The sequence below is a fragment of the Oncorhynchus masou genome, chromosome 13 (assembly GCF_036934945.1).
Source record: "Oncorhynchus masou masou isolate Uvic2021 chromosome 13, UVic_Omas_1.1, whole genome shotgun sequence".
Taxonomy (NCBI): Eukaryota; Metazoa; Chordata; class Actinopteri; order Salmoniformes; family Salmonidae; genus Oncorhynchus; species Oncorhynchus masou.
The window spans coordinates 54458000-54478526 of NC_088224.1; the positions used below are offsets into that span (position 1 = coordinate 54458000).

The 20527-nt window shown below is 44.1% G+C and overlaps 1 protein-coding gene and 1 long non-coding RNA gene across 4 annotated transcripts in view; one reads left to right on the forward strand and one right to left on the reverse strand.

Moving 5' to 3' along the window:
- The window catches only part of LOC135552601 (uncharacterized), a 47918-nt gene that overhangs the window by 13032 nt on the left and 14359 nt on the right, over nt 1-20527 (forward strand). Inside the window, exon 1 of one of the 2 annotated variants that reach the window (XR_010457483.1) lies at nt 18494-18556. The exons of the other annotated variant lie outside the window; for it this stretch is intronic. This is a non-coding gene — a long non-coding RNA (uncharacterized LOC135552601). Of the gene's footprint in view, nt 1-18493; nt 18557-20527 lie in introns of those variants that run through there. 2 annotated transcript variants of the gene reach the window in all.
- scn2b (sodium channel, voltage-gated, type II, beta) overlaps nt 1-20527 on the reverse strand; it is a 30743-nt gene that overhangs the window by 9688 nt on the left and 528 nt on the right. The gene's annotated exons all lie outside the window — the stretch shown is intronic.

A 20527-nucleotide genomic window follows, 5' to 3' on the forward strand; every position in this document is an offset into this window, starting at 1 on the left:
TACTCGCCCAAGCCTCCCCAGCTTCTCCTTTACCCAAATCCAGATAGCAGATGTTCTGAAAGAGCTGCAAAACCTGGACCCGTACAAATCAGCTGGGCTTGACAATCTGGACCCTCTATTTCTCAAACTATCCGCAGCCATTGTCGCAACCCCTATTACCAGCCTGTTCAACCTCTCTTTCCTATCGTCTGAGATCCCCAAGGATTGGAAAGCTGCCGCAATCATCCCCCTCTTCAAAGGGGGAGACACCCTGGACCCAAACTGTTACAGACCTATATCCATCCTGCCCTGCCTATCTAAGGTTTTCGAAAGCCAAGTCAACAAACAGATCACTGACCATCTCGAATCCCACCGTACCTTCTCCGCTGTGCAATCTGGTTTCCGAGCCGGTCACGGGTGCACCTCAGCCACGCTCAAGGTACTAAACGATATCATAACCGCCATCGATAAAAGACAGTACTAGGTCTTCATCGACCTAGCCAAGGCTTTCGACTCTGTCATTCACCATATTCTTATCGGCAGACTCAGTAGCCTCAGTTGTTTTAATGACTGCCTTGCCTTGTTCACCTACTACTTTGCAGACAGAGGTCAGTGTGTCAAATCGGAGGGCATGTTGTCCGGTCCTCTGGCAGTCTGTATGGGGATGCCACAGGGTTAAATTCTCGGGCCGACTCTTTTCTCTGTATATATCAATGATGTTGCTCTTGCGATTCCCTGATCCACCTCTACGCAGACGACACCATTCTGTATACTTCTGGCCCTTCCTTGGACACTGTGCTATCTAACCTCCAAACGAGCTTCAATGCCATACAACACTCCTTCCGTGGCTCCTTCCGTGCTCTTAAACGCTAGTAAAACCAAATGCGTGCTTTCAACCATTCGCTGCCTGCACCCGCACGCCCGACTAGCATCACCACCCTGGATGGTTCCAACCTAGAATATGTGGACATCTATAAGTACCTAGGTGTCTGGCTAGACTGTAAACTCTCCTTCCAGACTCATATCAAACATCTCCAATCTAAAATCAAATCTAGAGTCTGCTTTCTATTCCGCAACAAAGCCTCCTTCACTCACGCTGCCAAACTTACCCTAGTAAAACTGACTATCCTACCAATCCTCGACTTCGGCGATGTCATCTACAAAATAGCTTCCAATACTCTACTCAGCAAACTGGATGCAGTTTATCACAGTGCCATCCGTTTTGTTACTAAAACACCTTATACCACCCACCACTGTGACCTGTATGCTCTAGTCAGCTGGCCCTCGCTACATATTCGTTGCCAGATCCACTGGCTCCAGGTTATCTACAAGTCCATGCTAGGTAAAGCTCCGCCTTATCTGAGTTCACTGGTCACAATGGCAACACCCACCCGTAGCACACGCTCCAGCAGGTGTATCTCACTGATCATCCCTAAAGCCAAGACTTCATTTGGAATTGCAAAAATCGCTGAAGTTGGAGACTTTTATCTCCCTCACCAACTTTAAACATCTGCCATCTGAGCAGCTAACCAGATCGCTGCAGCTGTACATAGTCCATCAGTAAATAGCCCACCCAATTTACCTACCTCATCCCCATACTGTTTTTATTTATGTACTTTTCTGCTCTTTTGCACACCAATATCTCTACCTGCACATGACCATCTGATCATTTATCACTCCAGTGTTAATCTGCAAAATTGTAATTATTCGCCTACCTCCTCATGCCTTTTGCACACAATGTATATAGACTCTTTTTTTTCTTATTGACTTGTTTATTGTTTACTCCATGTGTAACTCTGTTGTTGTCTGTTCACACTGCTATGCTTTATCTTGGCCAGGTCGCAGTTGTAAATGAGAAACTTGTTCTCAACTAGCCTACCTGGTTAAATAAAGGTGAAATAAAATAAAATAAAATAAATAAAAAGTAGTGAGTTCATTCACAAGAAAGATCATTCTGATTACACATATATGTACGGAGATCGCCACTTAAATAAACTACTATCTATTTCAAAGGTCATTTGTTTCTGGGTCAGTGAAGTCCTCTGTAAAGCAACCACCATCAGCAGAAGGTGACCGTACAATAGTACGTAGATAGAACCGTACTGTAGTAACACCTCGGAGTGACTCACTCCTGCACCGGTTGCTCTTAACGCAGCTCTAGACACACGCTGTACAGCACTTCCCCCTCTGCAGGTGCCCTGACCCATACTGAAGGAGCTGCATGCGAACGAATGCTTAGACAGCACTTTGAACAGCCAGAGCGGTTGAACCGGTGGTTCAGCTGTGGGCACAGAGGAATTCAGCCCGGTAATTCTGCCCCGTAATCATTCCACTTATATTTGTGACGGTAATCGTTGTATGGAGATTGCCGGTTATTGCGGCGATGGCTTATCCACGGGAACGGGCTAAAGCGTCTGAAAAAGGAGTCTGACTGGATCTCCGGAATGTGTAACTCATTGAGGCACTGAGGCAGAACTGTGCTGTATACCTGTGCGTGCCTATAGAGTTGTGTCTGTGATCTGCGTATGATGACGTTGCACAGTATTATCTGTTTGTGTGTGTATGTGTGTGCGTTCGTGTTTGTGTGTGTTGTGTGTGTGTGCAGGGCCGGTACCAGAACAAATCAGTTGGATGGGCCTTTGACATCCATAGGTGGGCATGTTCTTTCACTGGACCTCCTATTTGTGCATACGCTTGTGTTGGAAAGATTTTTCAAATACTGAGGAACACTACTGACTGAACTCTGTACACGTCAGCTACGACAGCGACTGAAATGACTGCAACACTTAACAAAGAGCTGCAGTTACTTGTCCGATGATGCACCTGGGCTACTGTTCAATCGTGTGGTCAGGAGACTTAGGAAAATTGCAATTGGCTCAGAACAGGGCAGCACGGCTGGCCCTAAGAAATACACAGAGAGCTATCATTAATAATATGCAGGTCAATCTCTCCTGGCTCAAAGTGGAGGAGAGATAGTCTTCATCACTACTTGTATTTGTGAGAAGTATTGGCAGCAGATAATGGAGATCCATAATAAATACAAATACAAGGCAAGAGCACCAGTCTCTGCCACATGGACACATTGATACACTGTGGTCCATTGGCGGCTAAAGAAACGAGGGCATAGAACTCAGAGATAGCCTATAGGCCAATGCAGCAGTAGGCCTATAACTTCCACCGGCGACTAAAAGAAAATACATAGGACAGCCAACAAAATAAAATGAATAGAAAATATCCAGGCTGAAAATGCCGGTTCTTTCAATCACATTCATCTCTCTACTACGCCTTCCTTTGACTTGAGTTATTGCTAGTGACGTGTAACATTGTATACAATCATCAACTGGGTCCGGCTACAAACTTGTAACATTGTATCAACAAGCCTATTTCAGGACATAACCTATTTCCCGCGCCAGTGAGCTTGGGACAGACAGCAGTTTTTACGAAGTTTCCACTGTATCATCAGATCATGATCATATTTTGCTCTTTCACACCGAGGCTTGGTGATCAACGACAGTCGTGTTGGAAAGATGTTTCAAATACTGAGGAAGTATCATTCACAATGGATGTTAAATAATACATTTAAAAAACGGACTTAGTTTACAACGCGTGGGGTGAAGAAAGAATTACTGAGAAGATATGCTTATTCGTGGTGGAAATGGTGAGTTAAGACAATCTGAATGCTGCAGGCCAGGTAAGTTACTGTAACTAATACATGCATTAATAGAGATGATTGTAATCAAATGACGGGGGATTAACATTACATTTGTTGGCCTACTGGTGACATACAGTCGTGGCCAAAAGTTTTGAGAAGGACACAAATATTCATTTTCACAAAGTTTGCTGCTTCAGTGTCTTTAGATATTTTTGTCAGATGTTACTATGGAATACTGAAGTATAATTACAAGCATTTCATGACTGTCAAAGGCTTTTATTGACAATTACTTGAAGTTTATGCAAAGAGTCTATATTTGCAGTGTTGACCCTTCTTTTTCCAGACCTCTGCAATCCGCCCTGGCATGCCGTCAATTAACTGCTGTCAATTAACTTCTGGGACAGATCCTGACTGATGGCAGCCCATTCTTGCATAATCAATGCTTGGAGTTTGTCAGAATTTGTGGGTTTTTGTTTGTCCACTCGTCTCTTGAGGATTGACCACAAGTTCTCAATGGGATTGTGGTCTGGGGAGTTTCCTGGCCATGCACCCAAAATAACGATGTTTTTTTCCGCAAGCCACTTAGTTATCATTTTTGCCTTATGGCAAGGTGCTCCATCATGCTGGAAAAAGGCATTGTTCGTCACCAAACTGTTCCTGGATGGTTGGGAGAAGTTGCTCTCGGTGGATGTGTTGGAACTATTCTATATTCATGGCCGTGTTCTTAGGCAAAATTGTGAGTGAGCCCACTCCCTTGGCTGACAAGCAACCCCACACATGAATGGTCTCAGGATGCTTTACAACCCCACACATGAATGGTCTCAGGATGCTTTACAACCCCACACATGAATGGTCTCAGGATGCTTTACAACCCCACACATGAATGGTCTCAGGATGCTTTACAACCCCACACATGAATGGTCTCAGGATGCTTTACAGGACTGATGGTAGCGCTCACCTTGTCTTCTCCGGAAAAGCTTTTTCAGGATGCCCCAAACAATCGGAAAGGGTATTCATCAGAGAAAATTACTTTACCCTAGTCCTTAGCAGTCCTGTGCCTTTTGCAGAATATCAGTCTGCCCCTGGTGCTTTTCCTGGAGAGAACTGGCTTCTTTTACTGCATTTCTTGACACCAGGCCATCCTCCAAAAGTAGTTGCCTCACTGTGCATGCAGATGCACTCACACCTGCCTGCTGCCATTCCTGAGCAAGCTCTGTACTGGTGGTGCCCTGATCCCGCAGCTGAATCAACTTTAGGAGACGGTCCTGGCGCTTGCTGAACTTTCTTGGGCACCCTGAAGCCTTCTTCACAACAATTGAACCGCTCTCCCTGATTTCTTACTGGCAGCAATATCCTTGCCTGTGAAGGACTTTTTGTGCAAAGCAATGATGACGGCACGTGTTTCCTTGCAGGTAACCATGGTTGACAGAGGAGGAACAATGACTCCAAGCACCACCCTCCTTTTGAAGCTTCCAGTCTGTTATTCAAACTCAATCAGCATGACAGAGTGATCTCCAGCCTTGTCCTTATCAACACTCACACCTGTGTTAACGAGAGAATCACTGACATGATGTCAGCTGGTCCTTTTGTGGCAGGGCTGAAATGCAGTGGAAATGTTTTTGGGGGGATTCAGTTCATTTGTATGGCAAAGAGTAACTTTACAATTAATTGCAATTCATCTGATCACTCTTCATAACATTCTGGAGTATATGCAAATTGCCATCATACAAACTGAGGCAGCAGAATTTGTGAAATTTATATTTGTGTCATTCTCAAAACTTTTGGCCACAACTGTACAGTATGTCATGGGAAATTGATAAAAAAGAAACAATCAAAGGGCAAACAATTCACACAATGTATCAATGAATGCGCAAGAATAGGCAGGAGACAACTGAGCACATTCTGGAGAGTTGAGTGCATGCATTCTGGAGAGAGACGAGCCATATATTTCCTGCACACCCCTCCCCTTCTTCTGGTTACAACATTTTAAATTATTCTCAAGACACATTATCTTCACACGTTTTAGGTGCTTTTCACTGACTGCCGCAACTCAATCAGCTCGACCTATTGACACGCCCACTAACCAAATTGCGGGCTTCCCAAATAGTCATTGGCGTACACATTTGTCATTTAAAACAATCCACAGTTATTTTTTATCAAAGAAGCTAATGATCCTCTGTGGCTAAGTCTGGTGAAGTACTTTGAATGCTTTTATTTCGACAGGAGTAAATATGTAATTTTGCAAAACATTTTATTTTAAGGGAAGCCATTATCCTAACAGTGCACTGTGCACCCGCCAAACATTCCTTTCCAATTCTCAAGAGGCTGAAACCAGAGATTAGTATATAATGACAAGATGCTCGTCTCCCCCCCTAACCATGGGAGTCGTTGTCCCAAAGGCGGTAAGGCAGGCGACAAGCTTAAGTCTACATATTATGCTCAAAGAAATGCATGGGGCTTACTCTGGACAGATTTTGGCGAGAGTGAGCCCTCTCGCTTCACCTCTTCCTCTCTGCTGAATCTCCACCGGATAAAGAATCGGAATGAGCGAAGCAGCGCCCCTCTGTCTCACTATATGTAGCCCATGTATCTGATGCTGTCTGGACCAAAACAGTATGGCAGTTAATACTATTTCTTTCCAGACAGCATCAGATACATGGTCTACACATACTGAGACAGAGTGGCAGTGTTTTGTTCGCTTGGATGCTTCATCTGAAATTGATGCATTTTTCTCTCAGCGCACGTCTCGGTCAAATAAATGATCGATATTTCAATGTTTTATTTGGATGGGCAAGGAGGATGGGACACTCCCCCTAAGACCCGCCCTTAAACGACGGCCCTGTGTGTGAGTGCCTCAGTGGGATGTGTGTGTGTATTGGTCTGAGTGTGGCAGTTAGTGAGTACAAGCACGTGCGTGATGGCCGGGGTGGGACGGGTGCGTTTGCTCGGCTCTGCACCAGTCTGCCGAGTTTTGTGTTACTGGACAAGCTCCTCCTGCTGCTGCAATCACTCTTCATCGTACCGGGTCTCTGCAGCAGCTAGACCCTCTAATCATACCCTCATATCTCGCTCTCTCGTTCTCTCTCTCTCTGTTTGTGTGCTGTAGCGGTGCAGTTAGAGTCCTTCAGATAACTCACTTCCTCCCTCTCCTCTCCTCTCTTCTCCTCCCTCCCCTCCCTTCCTCTCTCTGAATCAGGTGTCATCTGGAAGTACCGCATTACAGCACCTGCTTAGAGAGGAGGGAGGGAGGGAGGGAGGTAGGGACAAATAGGCAAACATCCCACAATATACATACAAGCATGACACATCCCCCCCCACACACACATGTGTGCTCACATATAGACCTATAGCTACACATTGGCAAACATATGCACACCCTGTATGTCACACACACACACGCACGCACTCAGCCATGCTCACTATTCTTTACTGATGCTATGTCAATGTCTTCACAGCCTATGCCTATTCCCATTTATCTATATACAGATGTAGGATCTTAATTTGAACTAGTTTGCTACAGCAGAAAGGTTATCCTGCAGCAACAGAAGAATCAAGGCCAACATTTTAAAGAGGAAATTACAAACTTTAGAAGCCTTTTTAAACCTTGAACACATTACAAGTTTGTATTTCCTGATGTGCAGGAAATTCTCAGCAACAAAAGAGTGATCAAATTAAGATCCTACATCTGTACTGTATCGAGTGCATCTGTAGGGTGAGTACATTCCCACACTGAGGAAGGGGTTACTTGACAGTATGTCCATCACATCCTTTAATAAACATACACAATCAGCTAATCCCATTCACACTTAATCAGCTGAAATGTCTTAATGACAATCAAAGTCTACATCTCCAATGTAATGGGAAGCAATTGGAAGCTACTGTGGCTCCCTGCCAATACTAAGAGACAAACTAACCTAACCTGAGTAGCATCTGGTTCTGCAGGGGGAGTCCAATGAAAGTCCCCTCTTATCTTTTGTGCAAGAGGCTTTGGTTGGGAATGTTACATCACGTCAGTAGCGACCACGTATGATGAGTCAACGTTTATCACACATGAACATTGCCTTGAGCTACTTTTTAGCCGCTTCTACACTGCCGAAGGTAATGTAATCTCTGGTAATATGCGAAAAATAGTCCAACTCTATCTTGAGCAAGTGTACATGTATGCTATCTGTACATGTTACTGGGAGTTAAGAATATGTCTGATGCTAAGATCATTGTCTCGAACTATAGGCCTATAAACACATGTACTGAACTATACTAGTACAATATGTGTAGCATTCTGAGAGAGAGAGATTCTGTCATCCTATAAGGCAAGTCTGTAAATGGTTTTAAACACCAACATATGAGCCAATGCTTTTTTTTCTGCACCACTCGATCCGCTATTTCAAGGCAGGAAATACTGCAGTGTACCGCCCTCTCCCTCCCTCCCTCCGTCCTTCTTTACTCTCCCTTACTCTCCCCTCCCTCCCTCCCTCCCTCCCTCCCTCCCTCCCTCCCTCCCTCCCTCCCTCCCTCCCTCCCTCCCTCCCTCCCTCCCTCCCTCCCTCCCTCCCTCAGCACACCCGATATCTCCCTCCTCTCTCTGTCTTTCAGCTTTTTTTCTGAGGCTCAAGGTCATTGTAAAAGAGAAGGTAAAGACTAGGGTTGTGGGGGTCACAACATTTTGTCAGGTGGTGATTGTCAAGTAAATAACTGTCGGTCTCAATGTCATTTATAGTCAATTAATATAAACAAATTGAGCATATTTTAAAAACATTTATTTAACCTTTGTTTAACTAGGTAAGTCAGTTAATAACAAATTCTTATTTAGAATGACGGCCTACCCCGGCCAAACCTGGACAACGCTAGGCCAATTGTGTGCCGCCCTATAGGACTCCCAATCACGGTCGGATGTAACACAACCTGGATCTCCTGGCTTCCACACATAGCCTGCAAGTCAATGATGCAGACCTTTGGAACGTCTACATTTGAAAAATACAAAAGAATCCATGTAATACAGCTTACACCTTCACAGTAAATCCATTATTTATTTTAGACAGGTCGAAATAAGCATGATACGAAGAAAATGTCATCTATTTCAGAAAAACAGAATAGCATACTCTGCGTTGTCCTTATGTTAGATCCTGATCTGGCTATGCCAAGTGGCTGTGGAGTACACCAGTTAATTTAGCAGACAAGATTTGCATAGAATTCTGTGGCATTATTTTATAGTATGAAGAATACTGTGTTGAGCAGTTCTGTGTTGAGCAGTTAACAAAGAAATAGGTACACCTATAAGCTTAATTTAGAGCTATTAATGTAACTTTAGTTGTTCTACAAACGCTGGGATATTTGTTCTGATTTTTAATACATTGTAAGGCTGCATAATGAGAATCTAATGATGATTTGAAAAAGTAGCTTGAAAGGCATGTACACACTTCAGGCTGTACACACTTCATCAGTCTCTCATTCACAATTTTTGACAAGCACTTGAGAATGCCTTGAATTTCATGGTGGCATCCTCTTTGTGTGTCTTTAATGCACTCTAAAAAAATCCATGCCTTTTGCCAGTGGCCGTGGGGCCCTTGGCCCGGAGTGCTGCGTTGTGCTGTATGGTTTGAAGCACCTCTCACTCATATGGCTCTCCATCACGTGATTGGTTCTCGACACATCAGCGACGCAACTGCGTGCGTCCTTATCTGCGTGCGTCCTTACCTAGGCTATTCTGTGCGAGAAATAAATAAACATACTCTGGGACAGTTGTGGGATGCGATAGATCCCAAAATAATACAACCACTAGCATCAAAACAACGTTTTAAGGCAATGTTGTATAGGTTGTCTTCGTCGTCTGACGACGAGTATGAAATATCGGACCAATGCGCAGCGTGGTAAGTGTCCATGTTCATAATTATTTAAAATCAGAACACTAAACAAAATAACAAAGAGAATGAAACGAAACGAAACAGTTCTGTAAGGTGACATACACTAAACAGAAAATAATCACCCACAAAACACAGTTGGGAAAAGGCTATCTAAGTATATTTCTGAATCAAAGACAACGATCGACTACTGCCTCTGATTGAGAACCATACCAGGCTGAACACAGAAATACAACAAAGAAAAAAGAACATAGACTACCCACCCCAACTCACGCCCTGACCAAACTAACACAAAGACAAAATAAAGGAACTAAGGTCAGAACGTGACAGTACCCCCCCCCCAAGGTGCAGACTCCGGCCGCAAAATCTGAACCTATAGGGGAGGGTCTGGGTGGGCGTCTGTCCTCGGGACGTGGACCCCACTCCATCATAGTCTTTGCCCGCTTAAGTGGCGCCTTTGTAGCGGCGTCCCTCGCCGCCCACCTCGGACTGGGGACCCTTGCAGCGGGTCCGGAATAGATGGGAGATTCCGGCAGCACTGGACAGGCGGGAGACTCTGGCAGCGCTGGCATGAAGGGCGACTCCGGCAGCACGGGAGTGATGGGCGGCTCTGGCAGCTCCTGGCTGACGGGCGGCTCTGGCAGCTCCTGACTGACGGGCGGAACTCGCAGCTCCTGACTGACGGGCGGCTCTCGCAGCTCCTGACTGACGGGCGGCTCTCGCAGCTCCTAACTGACGGGCGGCTCTTGCAGCTCCTGACTGACGGGTGGCTCTGGCAGCTCCTGACTGACGGGCGGCTCTGGCAGCACAGGACAGACGGGCGGTTCTGGCAGCTCAGGACAGACGGGCGGTTCTGGCAACTCAGGACAGACGGGTGGCTCTGGCAGCTCAGGACACGGGAGTCCAGAACCCTCTGCTCCTGGTTACCACACTGCTTGGTCCGGTTGTGGTGGGTGATTCTGTAACGGTTGTCTTCGTCTGACGACGAGTATGAAATATCGGACCAATGCGCAGCGTGGTAATTGTCCATGTTCATATTTATTTAAACTCAGAACACTAAACAAAATAACAAAGAGAATGGAACAAAACGAAACAGTTCTGTAAGGTGACATACACTAAACAGAAAATAATCACCCACAAAACACAGGTGGGAAAAGGCTACCTAAGTATTATTCTCAATCAGAGACAACGATCGACAGCTGCCTCTGATTGAGAACCATACCAGGCCGAACACAGAAATACAACAAAGAAAAAAGAACATAGACTACCCACCCAACTCACGCCCTGACCAAACTAACACAAAGACAAAATAAAGGAACTAAGGTCAGAACGTGACAAATGTGGCTGACGCAACAGATCAGAACGTTTAGCTTAAAATGCTGATTAACTATAAGGCTATTTTTTTCACATTATAAGCGCACAATGTGCACATGGCAGTAGACTATAAGTACAAAAGTTCCATTAGCGGGAAAACACCATTATCAAAAGTGACTGCAAATGTGATTAGGCATTTAATACTTTTATTATAAAGGTGCATTTTTATGGTGAAAATGATCCCCAAACTCATGCCCTGTTTATGTATGCCAGTTAGGCTCTACACCCCTTGTAAAGTGGATTAACGTGCTTAATTTTAAGAAGTTATTTGGCCACTTTACTTGTGATACAAACCTTATCAAAGCATACAGGCCTATGGGCTAGGCTAGATGAGGTGTGCAAAGAGAGAGTACAAAAGACAGACAGCTTTCCCTTCCTGGTTATTCCCATAAACTGTACCAAACAGAGCGATCAATGGGTCTGGGGCTAGATCTCTATCAAAGGCTCTAGATAAGTAATCAAAAATGAGAGCCCAGTAAGCATGTAACTTGGGACATGTCCAGAATAAGTGGGTCAACGTCCCCTCATCCTGCTTGCACCTTTCACGCAGTGGTGAGGTGTCCGGGAATATTTTATGCAGTTTTACTTTTGAGTAATGTAACCTGTGTATCACCTTAAACTGTACAAAGTCGTTTCTGGCATTCACTGAACTGTGGTTTATGTTCCTGAGAGCTTCTACCCAGTCCTCATCTGAGATTTCTGAACCAAGTTCTTGTTCCCAAGCCCTATTAATGGTGTCTATGGATACCTCTATGTGGGCAGTCTAGAGACCGACCCTTTTGAATGGGGTTTGACAAGGATCAATGTAGGATCTAATGTAGGATTATTTGGCTTCATGCTATACTGTGGGATATGTGTCCTTACGAAATTCCTGATTTGGAGGTATCTAAAAAAATGTGTTGTTGGCATGTTGAACTTTCCCTGTAATTGTTGAAATGAAGCTAACTGACCATCTATGTATAGATTACCAATTGTTGTGAGCCCCTTCTCCCTCCACTGTGAAAACACCATATCATCCAATGCGGGGTGGAAAGCATGATTCAGGCATGCTGTCTTTGTAAACTGTCTTTGTAAACAGTGGGTATGTTAAGAAAGTACCTCATCGGTTTCCAAATCCTAAGCGTATGACAAATAACTGGGTTAGAGTCATAAGTGGATTTTTTCACATATGATGGGCTATTAACAAGTGCAGGGTGTGAGGAACGTTGACAGGAGGCCTGCTCAATCAAAAGCCATGCAGGCATATCCTTCTGTCTCGTCGCAGGTAAACTTTCCCTCCAGAAAGACACAATGTTCAGATTAACAGCCCAATAATACAGTTTAAAGTGAGGAAGGCCAAAGCCCCCCTCTATTTTGTACTTGCATAAATGCTTTTTTGAAATTCTGGCTGCCTTTTTATCCCATAAAAATGGAGTTACTATTGAATCCAGTTTCTTAAAATAGCTTTGTGGTATGAAATTGGGTAGACATTGGAAGAGGTAAAGAAACCTGGGTAGGACAACCATTTTAATAGCGTTTATACGACCAACCAAGGAGATAGGCAGAGTTTTCCAAAAATCTATATTTTGTTTAAGCTGGTATATTTTCATGTCCCAATTCGCTTTCAATAGCTGATCAAGGTTTCTTGTCACTACAATGCCAAGGCTTGTGAACTTGTCCATCACTGTTCTAAATGGGGTAGATTGCAGAAATTCCATATCCACAGGCCGTGATATTGGCATCAACTCACTTTTTTGCCAGTTTATCTTGTAGCCAGAGAAGGAGACAAATGTGTTTATCAAGTTAAGTAAGTGTGGAATAGAAGTTTTAGGTTTGGACAAAAACAAAAGAACATTGTCTGGATATAGGGAAATGTTGTGCTGTGTGTCCTTTATTTTAACAGAAGCTATATCGGCACATTCCCCAATGCGAGTAGCAAGGGGTTCCATGGCTATAGCGAAGAGAGCATGCGAAATAGGGCACCCCTGTCGGCACCCCTTGAACAAGCGGAATGACTGCGACATTTCTTGATTGGTTACCACGGACGCCATTGGGTGTGCATAAATAATTCTTATTCAATTAATACATTCCTTTCCAAACCCGAAGTGCTCCAGAACCGACATCATATACTTCCACTCAATCCGATCAAACGCCTTCTCTGCATCAAGAGATATTACCACTGCCTCAATCTTATGATCGTGATATATTACGTTGAAAAGGCGTCTCAAATTGTAGTATATATTTCGGCCCGGGATAAAACCTGTCTGGTCAGGGTGTATGATGTCGGAAATACAGTATATGTTTTCAATCGGTTTGCCAATATCTTTGTCAACATCTTGTCTTCTATGGGGAGTAACGACACGGGGCGATAAGACAACATCTCCATGGAATCTCTATCTTTTTTACAAGATCAGTGCTATTGTAGCCTCATACAGTGTTTGCGGGAGTTTGGCATTTTCTTTGGAGTGTTTAAACATTCGCAACATAAGTGGAGATAGACTGGCGCAGTACTTCCTATAGAATTCTATTACATATCCATCGGGCCCAGGGGCCTTGCTGTTTGGAAATTGTGCTATGGCTGTGTTAATTTCCTCTAAAGTTATCCCTGCATCGAGTGCAGCAGCTGCCCCCTGTCCCATTAGACTATTCTTGATTTAATCTTGTCTTTACATATACTACATAATGTATATGTGACATTTGTTTTGATTTAGAATGGACCATTATCTTGCACCTGTCTCGAAACAGGGCCAGGGGGAAAAAATACATACATACTTCAATAGCGAATAGAGGACGCTTTTTCCGTGGTTCATTTTCATGCCAGGTAGGATATACTCCTGTTGCAAATATAAGCAATGTGCTGAATACTAGATGCCGAGCAGTTTCCATACCAGGCGGTGATGCAACCAGTCAGGATGCTCTCAATGGTGCAGCTGGAGAAATTTTGAGGATCTGGAGACCAATGCCAAATCTTTTCAATCTCCCGAGGGGGAAAATGTTTTGTTGTGCCCTCTTCACAACTGTCTTGGTGTGTTTGGACCATGATAGTTTGTTGGTGATGTGGACAACAAGGAACTTGAAACTCTCGACCCACTCCACAACAGCCCTGTTGATGTTAATAGGGGCCTGTTCCGCCATCCTTTTCCTGTAGACCACGATCAGTTCCTTTGTCTTGCTCACATTGAGGAAGAGGTTGTTGTCCTGGCACCACACTGCCAGTTCTCTGACCTCCTCCCTATAGCCTCTCTCATGTTGTGTCATCAGAAAACTTAATGATGGTGCTGGAGTCATGCTTGGCGACACAGTTGTGGGTGAACAGGGAGCACAGGAGGGGATTAAGTACACACCCCTGAGGGACCCAGTGTTGAGGATCAGCATGGCAGACGTGTTGTTGCCTACCCTTACCACCTGGGGGTGGCCGTCAGGAAGTCCATGATCCAGTTGCAGAGGGAGGTGTCTAGTCCCAGGGTCCTTAGCTTAGTGATAAGCTTTGTGTGCACTATGGTGTTGAACGCTAAGCTGTAGTCAATGAACAGCATTCTCAGATAGGCGTTCCTTTTGTCCAGGTGGAAAAGGGGGTTGTGGAGTGCGATTCAGATTGCATCATCTGTTGATCTGTTGGGGCGGTATGCGAATTCGAGTTGGTCTAGGGTATCCGGGAGGATGCTGTTGATGTGCCTTTCAAAGCACTTCATGGCTACTGACATGAGTGCCACGGGGCGGTAATCATTTAGGCAGGTTACCTTTGCTTCCTTGGGCACAGGGACTATGGTGGTCTGCTGGAAACATGTAGGTATTACAGACTCAGTCAGGGAGAGGTTAAAAATGTCAGTGAAGACACTTGCCAGTTGGTCTGCGCATACTTTGGGTACATGTCCCAGTAATCCATCTCGCCCCGCGGCTTTGTGAATGTTGACCTGTTTAAAGGTCTTGCTCACATCGGCTTCCCGAGAGCATTGTCAAACTGTCATTCGGAACAGCTGGTGCTCTCGTGCATGCTTCAGTGTTGCTTGCCTCGAAGCGAGCATAAATGGCATTTAGCTTATCTGGTAGGCTCGCATCACTGGGCAGCTCGCGTCTGGGTTTCCCTTTGTAGTCCGTAATAGTTTTCAAGCCCTCCACGTCCGACGAGCGTCAGAGCCGGTGTAGTAGGATTCAATCTTAATCCTGTATTGACGCTTTGCTTGTTTGATGGTTCATCTGAGCTTATAGCGGGATTTCTTATAAGCGTCCGGATTAGTGTCCCGCTCCTTGAATGCAGCAGGTCTAGCCTTTAGCTCGATGAGGATGTTGCCTGTAATCTATGGCTTCTGGTTGGGATATGTACGTACGGTCACTGTGGGGACGACGTCGTCAATGCACTTATTGATGAAGCTGATGACTGAGGTGGTATACTCCTCAATGCCATTGGATTCATCCCAGAAAATATTCCAGTCTGTGCTAGCAAAACGGTCCAAACGCGCAGCATCCGTGTCGTCTGACCAATTCTGTATTGAGCTAGTCACTGGTTCTTCCTGGTTTAGTTTTTTGCTCGTAAACAGGAATTCGGAGAATAGAATTATGGTCAGATTTGCCAAATGGAGGGTAAGAGAGATTTGTATGCATCTCTGTATGTGGAGTAACGGTGGTGTAGAGTTTTTTCCCTCTGGTTGCACATGTGACATACTGGTAAAAATGTGGTAAAACTGATTTAAGTTTATGAGCATTAAAGTCCCCGGCCACTAGGAGCACCGATTCTGGATGAGCATTTTGCAGTTTGCTTATGGCCCTATAGAGTTGGTTGAGTGCGGTCTTAGTGCCAGCATCGGTCTGTGGTGGTAAATAGATGGCTTGGAATAATATAGATGAGATCTCTCTTGGTAAATGTGTGGTCTACAGCTTATCATAAGGTACTCTACCTCAGGCGAGCAATACCTAGATACTTCTTTCATATTAGACATCGCGATCCAGCTGTTTTTGACAAAAATACACACACCCCCACCCCTCATCTCACCAGACGTAGCATCTCTGTTCTGCCAGTGCATGGACAATCCCGCCAGCTTTATATCTGTGTCGTCGTTCAGCCACGACTCGGTGACACATAAGATATTACAGTTCTTAATGTCCAGTTGCTGGAACCAAAAGGGTTCTACCTAGAACCAAAAAGGGTTATTAAAAGGGTTCTCCTATGGGGACAGCCGAATAACTCTTTTAGGTTCTAGATAGCACATTTTTTTCTAAGAATATAGAGACAATACTGTACTACAGTACTACACATATCACTTCAGACTCAGCCAAAACACTAATAGCATGGAAGAGACTGCAAGCTTTTATTGAGTTTCTACCATACCTCCTTTACTAATCTCGGAGTGTTTTGTGGGGAGAGTGGGGTTGTAGTTTCCTGTGGTTTCTTAGCCAACAGGACATTGTCAGCAGAATGTTGCGCAGTGTGTATACAAAGACCAGACTTAATGGTTCAATAAGTGTGTGTGCGTTTGTGCGTGCGTGTGTGTGTGTGTGCTTGTACGAGTATAATTGTGTGCAAAGGACTTTAAGGTGGTAGATCAGTATTGGGAAAGCTCACTAACTAACAAACAACAGCAATCCACTGAGACTGTGGTTGTGGCTTGGTACCCTTTCATCTGGTTCATTACTAGTTTGGACCAGAGACATGTATTTTGAGAGTTGGGCCAACTTTTAGAATTTGGAATAATTGTTCTAATTCTACACATTCAGTTACATACAGTTGGAAGTTTACATACACTTGGGATGGAGTTATTAAAACTTATTTTTCAACCACTACTTGTTAACAAACTGTAGTTTTGGTAAGTCGGCTAGGACATCTACTTTGTGCATGACACAAGTCATTTTTCCAACAATTGTTTACAGAAAGATTATTTAACTTATTATTCAGTGTATCACAATTCCAGTGAGCCAGAAGTTTACATACACTAAGTTGACTGTGCCTTTAAACAGCTTGGAAAATTCCAGAAAATGATCTCATGGCTTTAGAAGCTTCTGATAGGCTCATTTACATAATTTGAGTCAGGTATACATGTGGATGTATTCCAAGGCCTACCTTCAAACTCAGTGCTTCTTTGCTTGACATCGTGGGAAAATCAAAAGAAATCAGTCAAGACTTCAGAAAAAATTGTAGACCTCCACAAGTCTGGTTCATCCTTGGGAGCAATTTACGAACGCCTGAAGTTACCATGTTCATCTGTACAAACAATAGTACGCAAGTATAAACACCATGGGACAACACAGCCGTCAAACCGCTCAGGAAGGAGATGCATTCTGTCTCCTAGAGATGAACGTACTTTGATGCAAAAAATGCAAATCAATCCCAGAACAGCAAAGGACCATGTGAAAATGCTGGAGGAAACAGGTACAAAAGTATCTATATCCACAGTAAAACGAGTCCTATATCAACATAACCTGAAATGCTCCACTGCTCCAAAACCGCCATAAAAAAGCAAGACTACGGTTTGCAACTGCACATGGGGACAAATATCATACTTTTTGAAGAAATGTCCTCTGGTCTGATGAAACAAAAATATAACTGTTTGGCCATAATGACCATTGTTATGTTTGGAGGAAAAAGGGGGATGCTTGCAAGCAGAAGAACACCATCCCAACCATGAAGTACGGGGGTGGCAGCATCATGTTGTAAGGGTGCATTTCTGCAGGAGGGTCTTGTGTACTTCACAAAATAGATGGCATCATGATAAGGGAAAATGTTGTGGATATATTGAAGCAACAGCTCAAGACATCAGTCAGGAAGTTAAAGCTTGGTCGCAAATGGGTCTTCAAATGGACAATGACCCCAAGTATACTTCCAAAGTTGTGGCAAAATGGCTTAAGGACAAGAAAGTCAAGGTATTGGAGTGGCCATCACAAAGCCCTGACTTCAATCCTATAGATAATTTGTGGGCAGAACTGAAAAAGCATGTGCGAGCAAGGAGGCCTACAAACCTGACTCAGTTACACCAGCTCTGTCAGGAGGAAGGGGCCAAAATTCACCCAACTTATTGTGGAAGCTTGTGGAAGTCTACCCAAAACGTTTGACCCAAGTTAAACAATTTAAAGGCAATGCTACCAAATACTAATTGAGTGTATGTGAACTTCTGACCCACTGGGAATGTGATGAAAGAAATAAAAGCTGAAATAAATAATTCTCTCAACTATTATTCTGACATTTCACATTCTTAAAATAAAGTGGTGATCCTACCTAACCTAAGACAGGGAATTTTTACTACGATTAAATCTCTGGATTTGTGAAAAACTGAGTTTAAATGTATTTGGCTAAGGTGTCTGTAAAATTCTGACTTCAACTGTAGCCTTATTTCAATATTTGACCATGTAAGGTAATGGGGCGTTAGGTCTAACATGGCTGACGTATCATTTTTTAAGTGTCATGTGAATGAATCATAATGCAGAAAACTCAATGGCACAAGTCTCTAGACACATGGCTCTGGTTTGGGCTATAAGCTGTTGTCTCCTTCTCTACCAGTGGCATAGATGTCATCTCACCCCCATGTCGATTCCATTTCTCATCCTGTAGGTGGGTGATTGCAGCCCAGGACGGTTCATACCTGGGTTGCCTGCTGACGGGGAAGGTGTTAACTGGCTGATGGATAGGCCGACCCAGGTAGTTGATGGACATGCCTTCTCATAGACATTGACTGCCTGTAACCTCTGGGCCCATTCAGCCAATGATCCATAGCCTTGAATAAAGGTGATTGCCAATGTTCATGGTCCTGTGTGTGTTCAGTGTGAGTGTGAGTGTGTGTGTGTGTTTGTTTTGCTGTGGGCAGTGGCTCAGCATACTTAATGACTAGTGGGTTCAATAGGGGAAGGATAATGTTGTATAATACCTTACTGAGGGACCTTAATATGGGTGGTCATAATGTTATTACGTTTGGCTATATGGAGGTAACAGTGTTCAAGACTGGTCAAATATACTGGATCTCTGTCTGACGACTGAGATATGTGTCTTTGATATGACACAGGGCACATGATTCGGTGAACCTGCTGACAGGCAAGGTCATTATGCAGGCTATGGGACTACAGACTACACACAGTAGTCTCTACCTCACAGCTCAATCTAAACATGTACTCTACAGTGTCCCTTCCACGAGGAAGCAGCTACTCCTCCTCTCTACTTCCTCACATTCAAAAGGAGCAGCCTGGTTACACCATCCGGAGGATGGGAATTGATGATCTATCCCATGACATCAATGCTGCCAGCTCTGAGCTTAACTGCTGCATAGCCACAGTAGTCTACAGACTGCAGTGTGGGCTATACAGTGGCAGTGGATGTGGATTAGCCTGCCCCCTTGTGGATAAAAAAAAGTATACTCAAAGATCCCGATACCAAATCACAAATACTGTTGGTTGTTCGTCAGCACCCGGTGGTCATCGAGTGTAGCCTAGTCCTCTATATCAATACTAGTCCTCTATATCATCCACACTGATGTTAAATAGCATTTGTGAGCTCCTAAACGTCTACAATTACCAACTGCTCCTTGAAATAGTATGAGAGGATGTATGTGAGCTTGTCAGCGTTGCCTATTAGACATCATCATCGCTGCTGGTCTAGAAAGTAGACCGTCTGCGTGGCACTGTCTCCCCCTAGTGTAAACGTCTAGGAGGTGCAGCATCATGACAATACATGATTGTTCTAAAATGGTGAAGGTTTCAGAGGCTGGTGTGGTATTAGTCATCTCTTCTGCTGCAGACTGCACGGTGACCAGACACTGTGAACTCGGCGTCATCACAACAGTTTGAAAGTGATAGACTATAGACACTGCATGGCAATTATATTTTTTCCAATATATATTTTCTACATTTTTAACCTACCTTTTATTGTAATATCCTACAACATTACGATAACACAGATATGAACAGACATATGTGGAAAATACAGGTTTAAGCTACTGTATAGGCTTAATGGTGTCATGGCATCAAAATCCCAGATCGGGAAATTCATCTCATGAGCTGTCATTACGCACCAGTAGCCTGTTGCCAAGCAGGCCTTTGCTTAGCACAAAACAGCGCTCTCACTATCCATCTTTATCTGACTGTTCTTTGGGATACGAATAATAAAGTGTTGGCTATGTGAATAAACGGGAAATATAACCTACACTAGTGAGGAAATGTGAATTGATAAGTGTATCCACCCAGATGCGCTAAACTCAGTATAGTTTGGCTTCGTCATAGCCAGCCGACCGAGGCAAAGCAAGCTGCCAGTCACGCTTCGACCCGCTATTGTGATAAAGCAAACACTATGACGAATTCTTTATTTGTAATTGAGGAGAAACGAGCATTTATTTCAGATTCAAGGCCTGTTTACAAATAGCCTGTACGCAAGGCGATGTTGCTAGCGAAGCGTCTCTAGTGCAGAGATGATGAAGATACGCGGTGTCCGTGCGTCAGCGTCCATCCACTCCACTCCGCACCTGCATCAGTAGAGAGAGCATCACTGGACCTGCCTGAGCCCTGATACTTAAACGAGTGTTCCACATTCTGAATAAGCTATAGGTAGAGAGCGGGCCAATAATAAATCCCCACGTTGTTTCAGTTTAGATCAGGCGTTGGGACGCTGGAATTATGCTTTTTGTGATTCACTGCACTTTATCTCTGGATTTAAAACAACCGCACATCGTTTAGCCAACTGTTTGCACCCTTCACTGAGTCTGTTGACATA